The sequence below is a fragment of the Ochotona princeps genome, chromosome 9, assembly GCF_030435755.1.
Source record: "Ochotona princeps isolate mOchPri1 chromosome 9, mOchPri1.hap1, whole genome shotgun sequence".
Lineage (NCBI taxonomy): Eukaryota > Metazoa > Chordata > Mammalia > Lagomorpha > Ochotonidae > Ochotona > Ochotona princeps.
Window position 1 is genome coordinate 79,702,497 of NC_080840.1, and position 16,548 is coordinate 79,719,044.

At 42.9% G+C, this 16,548-nt stretch overlaps 1 protein-coding gene and 1 pseudogene across 1 annotated transcript in view; both read right to left on the bottom strand.

Annotated features, from left to right (window-relative positions):
* The window catches only part of LOC131481127 (zinc finger protein 570-like), a gene marked incomplete at its 3' end in the record, with an annotated part of 533,548 nt that overhangs the window by 360,711 nt on the left and 156,289 nt on the right, over positions 1-16,548 (bottom strand). The gene's annotated exons all lie outside the window — the stretch shown is intronic.
* Positions 8,006-15,499, bottom strand: LOC131481180 (protein SOX-15-like; annotated as a pseudogene).

The window sequence follows — 16,548 nt, forward strand, 5'->3', positions numbered from 1 at the left end:
CTTTTGGTAGTATAGACATTTTGGTGATATTAATTTTGCCTATCCAGGAGCATGGGATGTTGTTCCATCTTTCGAGGTCTTGTTCAATTTCTTTTTTAAGCAGTATTTTGTAATTTTCTTCATAAAGGTCATCTACGCTTTTGGTTAAATTTATTCCCAGATATTTCATGCTTTTCTCTGTTATTTTGAATGGTAGCTTGTTGGTTAGATCTTCTTCCATCTTGTGGCCATTTGCAGACACCATGGCTGTTGATTTTTGTTCATTAATTTTGTATCCTGCCACTCTGCCAAATTCTCGTATGAGTTCTAGGAGTCTTTGTATTGAGTTTTTTGGTTCTTCTATGTAGAGAATCATGTCATCTGCGAATAGTGATAGCTTGACTTCTTCATTTCCAATTTAGATTCCTTTGATTTCTTTGTCTTGTCTATGGCTTCTGCAAGTACCTCTAGGACTATATTGAATAGCAGTGGTGATAGTGGGCAGCCTTGTCTTGTTCCAGATCTCAGTGGGAAGGGATCCAGTTTTTCTCCATTTAGTATGATGCTGGCATTGGGTTTTTCATATATTGCTTTGATTATGTTGTGGATTGTTCCTTCTATCCCCACCCTGGTTAGGGTTTTTAACATGAAGTGGTGTTGAATTTTGTCGAAGGCTTTTTCTGCATCTATTGATACTATTATATGGTTTTTGTTTTTCAGTTTTTGGATGTGATGTATCACATTTATGGATTTTCTTATGTTGAACCATCCCTGCATTCCCTGGATGAAACCTACTTGGTGTGGATGGATGATCTGTCTGATGTTTTTTTGTATTCTATTGGCTAGGATTTTGTTGAGAATCTTAGCGTCAACGTTCATCAGGGAGATCGGTCTGTAGTTTTCCTTCTCTGTTAATTCTCTATCGGTTTGGGGATTAAGGTGATATTGGCTTCATAGAATGAGTTTGGAGGAACTGCTTCCTTTTCTATTGTTTTGAAGAGCTTGTAAAGGATTGGGGTTAGCTCTGGTTGGAATGTTTTGTAGAATTCTGTGGTAAAACCATCTGGGCCTGGGCTTTTCTTTGTTGGGAGCTCTTTAATCACTGATTCTATTTCTGATTCGGTAATGGGTTTATTCAGGTCTTCTGTTGCTTCTGGGGTGAGTTTTGGTAAGTGGTGGGATTCTAAGAATCTTTCCATTTCCAAGTGGTTATCGGATTTGTTGGCGTATAGTTCTTTGTAATAATTTCTAATTATTTCCTTAATGGTAGTAGTGTCTGTTGTTATGTTGCCTTTTTCATCTTTGATGCTGCTAATTCTTGCTTTGTCTTGTTTTTTCTTTGCCAGTCGGGCCAGTGGGGTATCTATTTTGTTTATCCTCTCAAAGAACCAGCTTTTTGATTCATTTATTTTCTGAATGGTTTTTTTAATTTCTTTCTGATTTAGTTCTTGTCTTGTTTTGATAATTTCTTGTTTCCTCTTGTTTGTGGGGTCCTTCTGCTGTTGCTTTTCCAGTTCCTGGAGGTGTGTGCTTAATTCCTGCATTTGTTGCCTTTCTTGAGCTTTGACGTGCGCGCTAATTGCAATAAACTTACCACGCAACACTGCTTTGGCAGTGTCCCATAAGTTTTGGACTTTTGTATCTGGGTTTTTGTTGGTTTCCATAAATTTTTTGATCTCGTCTTTAATTTCTTCTCTGACCCATTGTTCGTTTAGTAGCATATTGTTCAGCCTCCAGGAGTTTACATGTTTCCTGGGACATTTTGAGTTGTTGATTTCCAGTTTCACTCCGTGATGATCTGAGAAGGTATATGGTATGATTCTGATATTTTTGTAGTTAGTTAAACTTGCTTTGTGTCCTATTATGTGGTCTTTCCTAGAGAAGGCACCATGCACTGCTGAGAAGAAGGTGTAGTCTGTGGCCTTAGGATGAAATATTCTATAGATGTCTACTAGGTCCAGTTGTTCTATTGTTTGTGTGAGTTCTGTGGCTTCTCTGTTGAGCTTTTGCTGCGTTGATCTATCTATTGGTGTTAGTGGGGTGTTCAGATTTCCCAGAATTATCGTATGTTCATCTATGTCTCCCTTTAAGTCCAAAAGTAGTTGTTTCACGTAGCTGGGTGCATCCGGGCTAGGAGCATATATGTTAAGAATTGCGATTGGTTCTTGTTGGATCCTCCCTTTCAAGAAGATGTAGCGCCCTTCCCTGTCCTTTTTGACGTTTGTTACTTTGAAGTCCGTATCATCTGAGAATAGGACTGCCACGCCAGCCTTTTTTTCTCATCCATTGGCATGGAATATTCGTTTCCATCCTTTCACTTTGAGTTTCCTGAAGTTTCTTCTGGTTAGATGCGTTTCTTGCAAGCAGCATATAGTTGGGTCCTGATTTTTAACCCAGTCTGCTAATCGGTGCATTTTCAGTGATGAATTTAAGCCATTTGTGTTGAGGGTTAATATTGAGAAATTATAATTATGCCGTGACATATGCCTGTGTTTTTGAGGTTGTTGGTAATTGATTGTCGTTTCCGTGGATGGACTTTATTGAGATCTCCCTGATTGCCATCCTTGCTTACGGCTTGCTTCCTTTTTCTCTGGGAGTAGCGCATTTCTAAGGAGATTTTGTAGAGTTGGTTTTGTGTTGGCATATTCTTCTAATTTCTCTTTGCTGTGGAAGTATCTAGTTTCGTTCTCGTATACAAATGGAAAAAAATCAAAGAAATAGACCTTCCTATACTTACTGAGAATTTGGAGAAATTAGAACACATACACATTACTGTTGCAGGGTGCGAATAGATCACACCAGATATGTCTAAGGTTTGTTAAGGAGTTTTTATGAATCAAGCTTGAAGACAACAGAGCACAATAGCAAATCACAAGTGCATACAGCAATCCACCCAGTCATAATCCACCCAATCATGATCCTAAAAGGAACAAATGGTCATTATGCTCAAGTCCAATCATTAAGCTGAAAACCTATGTCCCAGCTTCCCCAACAATATATGTCATCCTAAGAGACATGCAACAAATAACCTGGACACACTCACAAAGAACCTGGACACAATCACAAAGCTGCAGACATTCACTTTTCCCTGGCTTCTCTGCCCACATTCTACTACTGCTAGGGCTCACCCCTCCTGGAACTCCAGATAGTACACAGACCAGAAACAACATTATTATAACCATTGCCTATTCTAAGCAGTACAAGGGATCATGCTCAGGGGATTACCTGTCCTGGGTCAGCCAAGAGTCGAGGTGCCAGAGTAATGGAAGCACCTGGCCAGAAAGAGAGTGAGTGCCCCTGCTTCATAGGCCTTTTAAAGGGGCTTGTGAGGGGAGTGGTTACACAACCACACAATACCATCGCCTCTCAGTTGATAGATGAGTCACAGGTGGGCAGGAGCGAATACCTAAGTGTTGTGGGCTAAAGACTTGATTAGTGCTCCTTAGGATGGACAGGAACAGGAACTGGGCTTGTAGCTAAAAACACCTAGACTAATTGAACTTCCAGTAACATGGCTCATTTAGGATGTGGGGGAAGTGGTTGAGGATGGAATTAGCATTCCATTGCTGTTAGGACCCACCTTTAGGATAGAGGATAGGGGACCCAGCCAAATTTCATTTGCCCATTGTCAATGGATGGGGGCTATCACTGGCTGCTGCACCCCATAACAATTACCATGAAGATACAATTAAAGGCAAGCAGTTTGGAAAATTGAGCATTGTTGAAGTGGGAAGTTTTAACGTAGAGTATTTTCTCCTACAGCTATGTAACTAAAAATCCAATACTATCTTTCATGATAGCACAAACTTAAAAGTACTAAAGAATATTCTACAGACAAACAACAAAAAGTAGAGCCTGGAATCTGACAGGAAAGAGCTGGCGTGGATTGGCTCATGCTGGGTGGGACACAAAGATTAGTCACTCCTCACCATGGTGTTGGGGATTTCCCTGCACACCCCCCCAAAAACAAACAAACAAAAAAATGTTCAGCACGTTAATTGTCGACAAATATCTTGTTAGAGTTATAAGCCAGTCTAGATTACCCTAAAATCTGCCAAGATCAGCAAAATTATACTTCAAAACAACAAATGGCTAAATACTAAAATGCAATAGACACGAGACAGCTGAATGGTACCTTATAGCCATTTTAAGGTATATAGCAGTCAGTTCTGTATATAAAACTAAAACTGAAATGTCAATGGGCTAATCTTAGGTTGTGGTTAAGAACTTTCTTTCTTTCTTTTTTTTTTTTTTTTTTTTGGTAACACACTGGTTACTCACAACCATGTCAATTCCATAATGTTGCAAATTGCTGTTGATGTTATGTCGGAACTCTTGGTTGAATGGGATGATATTCTGCCAGCTCTAACAACGGACCAGAAATGGTCTCCCCAAGAGACTGTTCAACCCATCTGGACAATAAATAGCTGGACTTTATACTTGGTAAATGTTTGCAAGGAAAGAATCTTGATTGAATTTGAACTGTAATACTGCATCAAGGTGGAGGAAGCCACCAGGGGGGAGGGGCATGGGGGGGGGGAGAATTCCCAGAGCCTATGAAACTGCAACATAATGCAAAATAATTAATAAAAAAAAGTGTGGTGCATTCACATGGAATACTGACATATCCTGAATTGTGAAAACCATGATATAGCTGTTTACATTTAAAAGAAATGAAATATATTGTCTGTTACATTATGTTACTTAAAATAAATCTTTACAAAACTGCATTTGCAACAATCCTGATACAGACATGTACTTCATTTTTTTTTGTTTTTACTAACTCTATTTTATATTAGTGTTGACATGTGCATCATGGCAGCGTGTTCATCTTTAGCACAGAGGTTACACTGCCTTCACACACCTGCTTCTACGCACTGCTCTCTGCTCAAGTTCTCACATGGAGTTTACTCTGCTGCTTCATTCACGGCTTTGCTCTTCTTGTTTAGATTCTATTTTTGTAAGGTGAACATCATTGGTGCATTTAACAATCCAAATTTAGAAGCAAATGATATTTTCTTCCCTTCCTCTCCTCCTGCCCATGTTCCCACCATGCTCCTCTCATTATTTAAAAACTTTCACAATAAAATACTTCATTTCCCTTCTGATTTCTAGGCTTGAAGCACCATTAGGTAAAGCATTCAACAAATAGAGAGAGAGAGAAAGCATTTCTCAAGAATGAAGAACATTGTGAAAATCAAATCTCAAAATGCCCATTTGCTCACACAGAACGCTGTGTTTTGTGTATTTTTTGTATTCTGCGTTTATCTACCACAGGTCAGGGAACACAGCTGATATTGGTCATTTTGTGATTTGCTTGTTTCACTAAGCATGATGGTTTCCATTTTCATCTTTTGGTCACAAAAGATAGTGTCTCATGCTTTTTATGAATGTGTATCATATTTCAAAGATTATATAGACCACATTTGCTTTATCTAGTCATCCCTGGGTGAAACTGGGTTGATTCTCCAGCTTTCTGATGTGAAATGAGCTGCAATAAACATGTCCAGTAATTTGTATGTGGATTTCTCTTGTCTTGGGTAAATTTCAGGAGTGTGGTGGCTGAGTCTTTAGGTCTGTTTTCAGATCTGTAAGAGATCTCTAAATTGTCTTCCAAAATGGTTGCACAGATTTGCATCACACAGGCAGTGGGCGGGGTAGCTTTTCCCACACATCCTCATTAGCATTAGTTGGTGTTTGATTTTCACGTGGGAGCAATTCTGGAGTGATTTAAAATTATCACTGTGGTTTTTATTTGCATTTTTCTGATGGCATTTTTAATTGCCTTTAGCCCATTTCTATTTCATCCTTTGAAAATTGCCCGTTTTTGTCCTTTAACCATTTCTTAACTGTGTTGTTCATTTTGGGGGGGAGAACAATTATTTAGTATTTTTTAAAATTTATTCCTTAATTACATGATATTATGTGACACAGTTTCATAGGTACTGGGATTCTACCCCCACACCCTCCCCAAGCCCTCCCGCATGGTGGATTCCTCCACCTTTTTGCATAACCACAGTTCAAGTTCAGTTGAGATTCCCTCATTGCAAGCATATACCAAACATAGAGTCCAGCATCTTATTGTCAGTCAAGTTCAACGGCTTCTTAGGGAGACCCTCTCTGGTCTGAAGGCGGAGCCAGCAGAGTATCATCCCAATCAATTAAAAGCTCCAACATACCATCAGCAAAATTTACATCATTATGGAATTAATTGACATAATATTGAGTAACCGACATGTTAAAAATAAATGCGAGTTCTTAACCACCTTCTGTGACCACCTCATTGACATTTCCATTTTAGTTTATGCACAACATATAACATACATAACATAACATAACATGTTATACACAACATCATATCATCTTAAATTAAGGCAAACATGTGGTATCTAACCTTTTGGATTGGCTCATTTCCCTTAGCATTATGGTTTCCAGTTGGGCACATTTGGTGGTGTTGATTTCTGGTGTTGAGCTGCAGTCACATAATAATTCAATGTATCTCTCGCTCTTGTTGTCCCCTTCACGTTGTGGAAGGTTTCCATTACAGTGCAGAAGCTCCTGAGCTTCAGGCAATCACATTGGTTTATTTTTGCTTTAATTGCCTGTGATTCTGGGGTTCTTCAGAGACACAGTTGAACCACAGCCTTCATTCCTGCTTCCCCTAAAGAAAGGCATTCAGCTCAACAAACACCTGTTGGTAAAGGTTACAGGTGGTGATCCAACATTTCCAAAGTTTAAGTTCTGATTTTGATTATAAAATAGTTTATTGATTATAAGTATATTGAGAATAATAGCAATTACTTAGGCCATAACATCAGAAATATCAACATTGATAATTTTGTGACATAATCATTTTTTCTTGTGCCTGCTTTTGGTTAAAATTTCCTTGACCTTGATCCTGAACTTAAAGATTTTAAATATACCAAACGATTCTTATGTATGTTTTGCTTTGTGCTTAATTTCTGTATCAATATAGTAAATAATAATCTCAATCTATACAAATGGACTATTTATTGCTATATTTATAGCAGATAACAAATATCAAACATAAATATGAAGTAAATGGCCGTGATAAAGGAAGTGGCTGTAAAATACAACACTAGTCCAGATATGAGAACAGGATCCAAAACAGATTTTTGAAAGAATGAAACAGGTGCTGAAACAATTGCTATCAGGGAGAATTAGAACAATATATAGTTTACTATAGCATTTCTAGCTCCCAACTTGAGAATGAAACATGAACAAGTTTGACAAAAAAAGGATGTAATTATAGCAACAAGTAAGCAAACTAAGTAAGTGTATTGGCATTTGCTGAATGAGAAGCTCTGACTGTTAAGCAGGTATTTTAGGATCTATTGAGTGTTGTGGGCTAAGGAGTTAATTAGCGCTCATTAAGCTGGGCAGCAACAGGAACTGGGCTTGTGGCTCAAAACACCTAGACTAATTGGACTCATTTGTATCCAATCTCCTGCTAAATGAAGATGTGGAGAGGAGAGTAAATAAGGAGAGGGCAAGGAGCAGTGAAGGGAGACTTGACAGAGACTTCTACCATCACTGGTCTCCTGTGGGTGCTTCATCCCCAGACCCTCTCCCTGTCCACGGTACTGGCTCTGCTGGCTGGAGCGATTGAGCACCAAAATATGCAATTCTCTATGGAAATAAATACACAAAACGTTTTTTGACAAATTATCAGCAACCTTTGCAAGCCAACTATTCTCATGACAGTCTAAACTCTAGCAGTCATCTCGAAATGAATGGCTTTGTTCCACACACATACAATTTCATACTGTCAGATACACTATTCCTAACGGAGCAGGAAAACTGACAACAGTTCAGTTGTTTTTATGACGATAGAGTCCTAGTATCAGCTTGTTAAAAGATTTGTATCATAAGATTAGAGATCATGGAAGAAACCCCAAATGTCTGGACTCTATTTTTTTTTTTTTTGGCTGATTCAAGACTGCTTTATAGAAACAGGTGTGGGGGGCGGGGGGCGGTCCTATTGTTAGATTCACATCCATGTGGGTCAGAGGTGGGTAAGGGGCAGGGGAGCACCTGGCAGCGGGGAGCTGTAGGGAGCGGGGGAGGCAGGGGATGGGCAGGGCTTGTAGGAAGGCAGCAGCTCTGCTCTGAGCTGCTCTGGGTCGCTCTGAGGGACGGAGCAGGGCAGGGGCTCCTCGGCTTTGTAGTGGGAGGAGCTGTAGTGACCTGGCAGATAGGCTGAGTAGTTGGGGGGTTGGTACCCAACACCCCTGCTCACTAGGGTGGTCACGAAACTTGGTTCCCAGGGCTGGCCGCCGTTTCCGCCGGTGTTCTTGGTCTTGCGCAGAGGTCGGTACTTGTAGTCGTGCAGGTGCTGGGCGCGGAGCCACTTGGCGTCCTCCACAAAGGGCCGCTTCTTGTCCTTGCCCAGCAACTTCCACTGCACGCCCAGGCGCTTGGAGATCTCTGAGTGTGCATCATGGGGTTCTTTTTTTTTTTTTTTTTTTTTTTTTGATGATATGATTCTTTATTTATTTTTTTTATTAAATTTATTCATTAATTACATTGTGTTGCAATTACATAGAATCTGGGATTCTCCCCCCCCTCCCCCCATGGTGGGTTCCTCCACCCCGCTGCATAACCATAGTTCAAGTTTAGTTGAAGTTCCCTCCCTGCAAGAATTTGCCAAGCATAGAGTCCAAAATCCCATAGTCCAGACAAGTCCAACTACTTATTGGGTAGACCCTCTCTGGTCTGAGGGCAGAGTCAGCAGAGCATCTTCCCGGTCAAATAAAAGCACTAATATACCATCTGCAACAATTAACATCATTATGGATTGAATTGACATAATACTGAGCAGTCAACATGCTAAAAATAAATGCGATTTCTTAACCACTTTCTGTGACCCCCCATTCACAGTTCAATTTTAGTTTATATATTACAAATGACATAATATCCATAACATAACATGATATGCTTAACATCATATCATATTAAATTAAGGCAAACATGTGGTATTTAACCTTTTGGGATTGGTTCATTTCCCTTAGCATTATGGTTTCCAGTTTGGCCCATTTGGCCACAAAGAACTGCATTTTGTTTTTTTTAATAGCTGAGTAGTATTCCATGGAGTAGATGAACCATAGCTTTCTTATCCAATCCTCTGTTGATGGGCATTTTGGCTGTTTCCATGTTTTTGCAATTACTGATTGTGCTGCTATGAACATAGGAGTGCATGTTGGTTTCTCATGAAACAAGTGTTCTGGATATATTCCTAGGAGTGCTATAGCTGGGTCATACGGTATGTCGAGTTTGAGTTGTTTGAATATCTCCATACTGATTGCCATAGAGGCTGTACCAATCTGCAGCCCCACCAGCAGTGGAGTAGGGTTCCTTTTTCCCTGCAACCTCGCCAGCAAGTGTTGTTGGTGTTTTTCATGTGGGCCACCCTTACTGGCATTAGGTGGTATCTCATTGATGTTTTAATTTGGATTTCTCTTATTGCCAGGGAGCTTGAGCATTTTTTCATATGTTTATTTGCCATTTGGGATTGTTCCTTTGTGAAATGTCTGCCCATTTCCCGTGCCCATTTCTTGAGTGGCTTGTTTATTTTGGTGTTTTGGCTGTTTTGTAATTCTTTGTATATTCTGGAGATTAGTCCTCCATCACCTATGTCGTGCGCGAAGATCTTCTCCCGTTCTGTGGGTTGCTTTTTTTACTTTATTGATTGTTTCCTTTGCTGTGCAGAAGCTTCTTAGTTTGATGAGGTCCCATTTGTTTATTTTGGTCTCAATTTCTACTGCTTTTGGAGTCTTTTTTAGGAAGTGAGGGCCTACCCCTAAGTGATGCAGTGTGTTTCCAACATTTTCTTCCAAAAGTTTGAAGGTTTCTGGATGCAGGTTTAGATCTTTTATCCATTTAGATTTGATCTTAGTATATGGTGAGAGATGTGGGTCTTTTTGTTTCTATAGGCTATCAACCAGTTGTCCCAACAGCATGTGTCATCTGTCAGCGCTGAGCGGAGCTCCACACCATGAAGGCGTTCATGGGCTGCTTCATTTTTTCCTGGGGCAGCCCTGCACAGACCGGGGCTCCAGGGCTGCCAGCACCCTCCGGCTCCTGGAGTCCCAAAATTGGGGATTTGGTGTCTGCTGGGGGAGCAGGAGGCTCCAGGCTCCAGGCCTGGGTGTGAGAATCCAGGTGGTGCCATGGGGAGGCAGAAAGGCGTCCTAAAGTTGGTCCCCTCCAGGTGAGCTGTGGACCCTTATATGTGTCCTCCCCAAACTGAGCCACAGACAAGGAAAGCCGGGTCCTTGGAAGGCGCAGGCCACCTGAAAGTCCAGAGTTCTTGAAATGGAGTCTTTCCTCCCAGCCAATCTGGCACGCCTTGTAGAGTCAGAAGCAGGATCTGCTGACCAGTGTCCCTGGAGAGGTGTTCTTAACTGTTTTCTCAAAGTCCCCCCACCAGCCCCTGTCCCTGCTGCTGTGACCTGACTGACAAACCTTCTGGGAAGGTGAGAAGCACTGCTCCGTACCGGCCGCTGCCAAGGCGCCCTGGTGCCACAGGCCTCTCACACCTGGGCTGGATCTGAGGCTGGCACTCCTCCCCAGCCCCTCCCAGAGCATGGCCTCCAACACCCCTTTCTCCCCGAGGCCAAGCTGGTGTCCTGTTCTTCCCAGCCCCTAACATATCCCGCAGGCCACCACATCCCCTCCCCACACAAGGCCGAGCTATCTGAGCTGTCAGGCCTAGCAGCTGGACTCTATTTTCAATAAAAGTGACTTCCACATGAATGCTACTAAATTCGGAAAATACACCATGTCTGAAATCTATTTCAGAATCAACACTGTACATGGATTAGTTTCCTGTTGCTTGCCAAACATAAATTTGAAATTCATGGAAGAACTAGTGCTAGTCCTATAATGTTGAACTGTCAGTGTAACCTATAAAACTCACAAGCCTACTGACAAATTGCATGCAGTTACTAAAGTCAAAATCCTAACCAGTTAAATAAATGAATTTCCTTAAGTTAATGTAACAATAGCTCTCATTTTAGTGATTTTGTTATCCCTCTAACAAAATATTTAGCTCATGTAGGAAAAACATGGTTTTATTGGATATTACAAAACTATTTATACGAAGAATAATGCTGGCCCAAGTGCGATGGCCTAGCTGCTAAAGTCCTCGCCTTGAATGTTCCAGGATTCCTTATGGGCACCGGTTCTAACACGGGCAGCTTCACTACCCTTTCAGCTCACTGCTTCGGACCTGGGAAAGCAGTCAAGGATGGTCCCAAGCCTTGGAACACTGCACCCATGCGGGAGACCTGGAGGAATCCTGACTTCAGATCCAAGCAGCACTGGATGTTGCGGTCACTGTTGGAGTGATCCACGGACGGAAGATCTTCCTCTCTGTCTCTCCTCTCTCTGTATATCTGACTTTGCAATAAAAAAAAAATAAATCTTAAAAATATTAATGCTAGGGCCCAGCGGTGTGGCCTAGTGGCTAAAGTCCTCGCCTTGAAAGCCCCGGGGTCCCATATGGGTGCCCATTCTAATCCCGGCAGCTCCACTTCCCATCCAGCTCACTGCTTGTGGCCTGGGAAAGCAGTTGAGGATGGCCCAATGCATTGGGATCCTGCACCCATGTGGGAGACCTGGAAGAGGTTCCAGGTTCCTGGCTTCGGATCGGCGCGCATCGGCCCATTGCGGCTCACTTGGGGAGTGAATCATCGGACGGAAGATCTTCCTCTCTGTCTCTCCTCCTCTGTGTATATCTGGCTGTAATAAAATGAATAAATCTTAAAAAAAATACTAATGCTAAAGATTTCAGTTGAGTGTATCCATGCATCAACTCTTGTTGGATTAGCCGCTTGCCAAATGTTAGATTTGCTGACCACCAGGGAAAGAATAACTTAGCCAAATATACGAAAAGAATTTAGATGGCCTTTATTTCACGGGCTTCCCTTCCGCATGCAGCAGAAAGGACAGACAGGAAGGTGTGGGCTACAGAGGAACAAGAGCATGGAAGAGACGGGGAAGGGGCCCTTTTAAACACTCCTTCAGATGGAAGCTGAAATGGAGGTCTCCTAGGCCTTATTGGTGGGGGAATATGGGTCTGTGTCCCTCATTGGTGCAACGGTGGTCTCAGTGCCTGAGGGGCCTGCCAGAATTCCACCATTCATTCCTAGTTTGGTTGGAGGCAAACTTCTCCCATCTCTGTCCACCTTGGTAGCCATCATTCCAGTCTGTTGGTTATAAGAAAGAGGGAGAACAAGTTGATCTGGCTGCTTCCTGCTGAAGGGGGTCGTTGTCTCTGTGTGAGGTCTGGAAGAGGCTCCAGGGCCACCAGAGTGTAGGGGTGGAGCAGCATCTAGTTGAAGGCATCCCTGGGGCTTTATGAATTTTCTTCTGAAAGAACCTTGGAAAACAAGGGGAATAGTTCATAAGAGACATATAATTACTAGCAGAACGAGTATTTGAAAAAGGCATGACATTAGTGTGTATCGCCGATGTTGAGACTGAAGTTGCTGCTTGAATTATGCGAATTATTTTGTCTGTTTGGTTAACGTGAAGTAGAGAATTATTAGGAATAGGGTCAGAGGCAGGAGAGGCACTTTGGCATTGAAAGGTGAGTGTGGCAGACCCTGTCTGTTGCACCTTCCACTGAGATGAGGTAGAGGTTTGGAAAGGTTTTAGATGGGAACAATGGCACCAGGAGGTGTGACCAAGAAGTTTGGCCGCAGTGTGCATGGTAAGGATCACCATGTGAGGCCCAGTCCACCGTGGCTGAAGTGAGTCTGGGAGAAGAGTCTTGAGTAGAACTGAGTCTCTGGGTTGGAGAGGAAGGGCATCCGGGTCCACTGACACATTCGGGTCAGGACACGGGAGACACAGGTCTGCATGTTCTCAGAGAAGCTTGAGAATCAGAGTCAGAGAAGGGAAACTGTTAGCCAAGAGAGGAGACTTTGCAGGGAGCTGGTGGGTGACCAGGAAGGGTCAGCCATACATCAACTCAAATGGGCTCCATCCAAGGGGCTTGTTAGGGCTGACCCTGATGTATATTAGAGCCCCGGGGGATCAATCCACCCATGAGGATCTGAGCTCCAGGTGATGGGTATGGCCTCTGACACCTGTTGGGTGACCTGTGAGATGAAAGCAGGCCCATTGGCACACTGGATGGACAGAGACAAACCAATTCTGGGAATGATGTTGTTAAGTAGGGTTTCTGTCACCATTGCTGATGTCTCTTTGGCCATTGGAAATGCTGCTACCCAACCGGAAAAGGAGTCATGTTTTTAATTAGGGTAATGAGTTTCTTCTGTGTCAGTATATGGGTGAAATCTATTTACCAGTCCTCCCCAGGTTGATTACCTCTAAGTTTTTGAGTGGGTGCCCTTGGTTTAGGTGCTCCCTGTGAGGAGAATATGGAGCAAGTTGGGCATGAAGCATGGATCAGTTTGAGAAGTCAATGCATATTAGGGCACGAGAATAATGGGGTAAGAAACCGGTAAGGAGTCAGGCCCCACATGCAGAGAATTGTGGATATCAGTGAGGAGGGGCAGGGCAGCATGAGAAGATAGTACTATCTTGTTGCTCTTGAAGATCCAGCCCTCTGATGTTCCTGGGCACCGGAAGTGAGCAGGTCCTGTCGTTCCTGTTGAGAATAGGTAGGCTTAAGGGAGGTAGAAAGGAAGATTATGGGGGCACTTGCTGTTTGATTTCCCTGATGCCTCGCAGTTTGGTCAGCCTTCTTGTTGCCTTGTGTCACTGGGTACATTGAAGACTGGTGTCCCCGGCAGTGAAGAATTATCTCTTGTGTTTGGAGACAGAGAACTTGGGAAAATCTGTACATCAAAGAGGCATTAACAATAGGATTACCCTTGGTGGGGAGGAATCCTCTCTCCTGCCAGATAGCTGAGTGTGAGTGAGCAATGAGAAAAGCATGCTTGGAGTTAGTGTAGATATTGACTCGTTTTCCCTGAGCTAATGTTAATGCCCAAATCAGTGCATAGAGTTTAGTCTTTTGGGGAGGTGTTCCTCGGGAGAGACACTGTACTTCAAGCATGGAGTCCAAGGTCACTGTCACATAGGTCACACAGTGATGTTCATCAGGCCTTCACACTGAACTGCCATCCACAAAGAGTGTGAGATCAGGTGATGGGAGAAGTTTATCCTGTAGGCTGTCCCTAGGAGACCAATAAAAATCAGTAATTTGAGACAGGAGTGTGTAGTGAGTGGCTCCTTAGGAGATGGCAGAAAGGAGGCTGGATTGAGTGGTGGTGATTGGGTCAGAGTGATGTCCAGGTATTCAATGAAAAATAGCAGCAACTGTCAGGGCCCCACATTGAGCTGCCATCCACAGTCCACAAAGACTGTGGTCAGGTGACTGGAGACCAGTAGGAGTCGAGGACATTTCTCCCATTTGATTCTTCAAGCCGAGTTTGGGCATGGTGTTCTCTTGGTGGTGGTTTCAGTTTGGTGGGGGAAGAATGGGAGGTTGTTAGCCCTGCAAAACAAACTGATTAATGGTTTGGCTAGACATTGAGTGGTGACACAAGAGTGAAGGGAGGGGTTACTCATCAAAAGTCCCTTTGAAAGGATGGCTGGAGTTCCTCCTGAAGCTCACTGGAATATGGAGTGTCTGAGGGTGGGTCTTGAGGAGCTTTTCACGGTGCCTCTGTGCAGGCAGATGGATCATTGTGGCAAGTGTTGACCTTCAGAGCAGACTCTGCATTCCCATCGTCTTTGGATGGAGTGTCTATTTGGCTTTGGCAGGGAGCTACGGTCACTTGTACTCAGCCCCAACATCCCAGTCTTTTGTTGTATGATCTTAGTGGGGAGACTTGGGCTGCAACATGTGTGAATGACTGGTGAAGACTGTCCAATAAGTCTTTAAGAAAGAAACAAGATATAGAAAGAAGCAACAAAATAACATATATGGTTGTAGGAAAGAGAAACGTTTCTGACTGTATTCTAGTGGAGATAAACTAGCCTGCTGTTGGTCCTATGCTCTTTTTCTCCTCCTGCTCTTGGGGACTCTGGCTGCCAGCAAGAGCTAGGGTGATTGTTTTGGTCTTTCTGAGCTTAGCAGGAGCAAAGTAAGGGCCTATGGTAAGGCCAGGGTTCCAGTTGACAGTGACGTTCAAGGCTACAGAAAGAGCTAGCAAACACTGATTCTGATTTCTCACACACATGTGCACTCGAGTTTTAAATCTAGATGCACCCAGGAAAATTCTGAAGTTGGTTAGGCATGTGAGAGGCTCAGGACCATCTATCTCTTCATGTGGGGTGCTGGAAGAGACGACATAAAGGAAGTGTGAAACTCCATGGGGAGACCTCCCGTTGACTCCCGTTACCTGGCTGGACAGAGAGGAGAGCTGGCCTTGAAAGAGAGGCTGATACAGAACAGATGGTGACTCTGGATGGAATATACAGCTTTACCTGTGATGCTGTTGACTGTAGCCTGTTTCTCCGTGGCAATGAACACTTTGGGGGCTGGGCAGAGTGAAGGGCTTTCTAGCTGGTGGCCAACCATGGTCCTGACCCGGGGTTTTTTTGACCCCCCAGGAAAGTCTCATTCCTAGTGGCATGGCTCTTGGCAGAGCTGACAAGATGCTTTGAAAGCCACTTCTATGATTGGTAGCTGGTTGCCCAGTATTCTGGCCTCCCAAGTTGCAAGCAGGTGCGACTTGAGTGTGGACTGGCCTTGCTGGGTCTCCCTGAGAACAGGTTACTGGATAAGGCCACATGAACAGGCCTCCTGTTGTCTAGCTCACTACTCTTCCCCTGGGCCCTGGTTGAAGTGGGTCACAGAGGCAGCCTTGGGGTGTCGGCCCAGGGGATGTTCAATTCTATCCCTAAATTCTTAAATGCACTGAGCTAGAAATTTGTAGTCATGGACACATCCTGACAGTTTTAAGGTGATGTCCATGAGGAAATAAGTTAGCCACACTGTTAAGGTCTGGAGATCAAACTGTGCACTCTGAGTCCTCAGTGTCAGAGAGAGAGACAAGAGGAGGGGTGAAGAAAGGGGTTGGAAACACCAGATTAATCACATAACATTGTCAAGTGAAAACTGTCAAATAATAACTCTAAAAACATTTACCAAACATGTGAAGTCAGCTGTATATTTGAAACAAGGAAAGAACGCTCAACAAGAACTCTAAAAGTTAATTAACAAGATCAAAAACATGTTTTGATCAAAAAACACAGATAATAACACAGATAATAGCACTCCTAGTAATATATCCAGAACACTTGTTTCATGAGAAACCAACATGCACTCCTATGTTCATAGCAGCACAATCAGTAATTGCAAAAACATGGAAGCAGCCAAAATGCACATCAACAGAGGATTGGATAAGAAAGCTATGGTTCATCTACTCCATGGAATACTACTCAGCTATTAAAAAAAAAAACAAAATGCAGTTCTTTGTGGCCAAATGGGCCAAACTGGAAACCATAATGCTAAGGGAAATGAACCAATCCCAAAAGGTTAAATACCACATGTTTGCCTTAATTTAAGATGATATGATGTTATGTATAACATGTTATGTATGTTATATGTTGTGTATAAATTAAAAT